At 35.5% G+C, this 1,686-nt stretch overlaps 1 pseudogene; it reads left to right on the top strand.

Moving 5' to 3' along the window:
* LOC107721789 (helicase with zinc finger domain 2-like) overlaps nucleotides 1-1,686 on the top strand; it is a 21,252-nt pseudogene that overhangs the window by 6,752 nt on the left and 12,814 nt on the right.

Here is a 1,686-nt window from a genome sequence, read left to right as displayed (position 1 = left end):
TTCAGAATTCAAATATCCGGGGACTGTCGCTAAAAGTTAATGCTCTATCGTGTTGGAAATATGCCCTACACCAAACCCAACCCTAAACCTACCCGATAGTGTTAACAAATGCAAAACTGATAGAAAAATGCATTTGTTGATGCAACCATGCCATTTGAACTTCCTTATATGCAGATTTGAACTGTTTTGTCAAACCGTACACGGGATTCGAACCGGAGCTCCTCACTTTTCAAGTACGTCTCCATACTCCGTGAGCTACTGAACAAACCTATCATCTATGAAAACCCATAGATATGAAGCTGGATATGTGTGATGCTAACATTCAAAAGCATAGGTTTTCAAATCTCCCAGCATATTAATATTATTTTGAAGTCATAACATGATATTCTTAAAGTAATTGTGTGAAAAATTATGCTTTATTAATCGAAACTCGAAACTCTTTTGGAAACTGCAGTGATATGCACTTATTGGTACGTATTTCGTGTCTCGCTAAAAAGTGCCCCCAGGTACGTTTATGCCATGAGACCAGGTAGTGTATAGATAAGACGAATGGAGAGGTAGATAAACAGGTTCAGGTTTGGGTTCACAGGTGGATTCTATTATAACGATTGGCTCTTTCGTTCCAAGAGAAATTATATCCATATGGTAACAGAGATCCAATATGTAATTGTAAATACTAAATGCTGATCTAAGTCCAATAACCTTTTGTTGATATCTACAGGGCCACATCGGCATTAAGGGAGTATAATTTATCTTCTATCATATTTTCAGCCACAACCAGTGGCAAATTTTCTCTAGCAGATACTGTAAGTTCCTCTCTCCTAAGGTTTTTAAATCATCTGCATACAGATGAGTCACAGATTACTTAGAGTGGGTCACATGGCAACATTGTAAACAAATGAATCATATAGATTTTACTTCTTGAATAGAATGTCTAAGTCTAAAATAGTGTATTGTAATGTTACTTATTCCTCATCACATGCCTCTAACTCTGGAATTTGAACTCATTCAGGGATAAGAGGCATTGATATCACAGCATGTAATGGCCTCTGAGTTCGATAATACTAGGCAGGTATAATCACTGAACTGGATATGAAGGTAACTTAAAGCAAAAATGAATGCAAAGATTAAAGGCATTCTTTTTTAACAAGTTAACTGCGGTTTCCATGAACGGTTAAAACATGGGCAGGGCTGCTTTAAAAATCTGTTGCTGTTATGTATAGCTAAGGCAGAGAAAGTATAAAAGTATGACAAGATTGCTGAATGAAGAGGTGGATATATGAGTTGGCATAAACTCTCAAATCTAATAGGTGGAACCCATTATGAATACTCCCATTACTTCGATATGTCTGTGGCAACACGATTGCCACTCTTTTGAACTCTGACATATTGAAAAACTGCCAAGTCATAGTGTGATTCATCCAGAAAGGACACCAAGGCACTAGTTACTATTTGTTAAATAATTAGGTGACAAACATTGAGGGTGTGTAGCCACTATTCATTATTTTCTGACATCTTTTTACCACATACACTACCGCTCAACAGTTTGGGATCAGTAAGACTTGTAATGTTTTTTAAAGAAGTCTCTTATACTCATCAAGGCTGCATTTATTTGATCAAAAATAATTAAATGTTATTACAATTTAAAATAATGGTTTCTATTTTAATATACTTTAAAATATAATT

The sequence above is a fragment of the Sinocyclocheilus rhinocerous genome, unplaced genomic scaffold (assembly GCF_001515625.1).
Source record: "Sinocyclocheilus rhinocerous isolate Xijiao unplaced genomic scaffold, SAMN03320098_v1.1 scaffold1112, whole genome shotgun sequence".
NCBI classification, from domain to species: Eukaryota; Metazoa; Chordata; class Actinopteri; order Cypriniformes; family Cyprinidae; genus Sinocyclocheilus; species Sinocyclocheilus rhinocerous.
The sequence above is the reverse complement of the archived record's forward strand: the minus strand, read 5'-3'. Positions and strand labels throughout refer to the sequence as shown.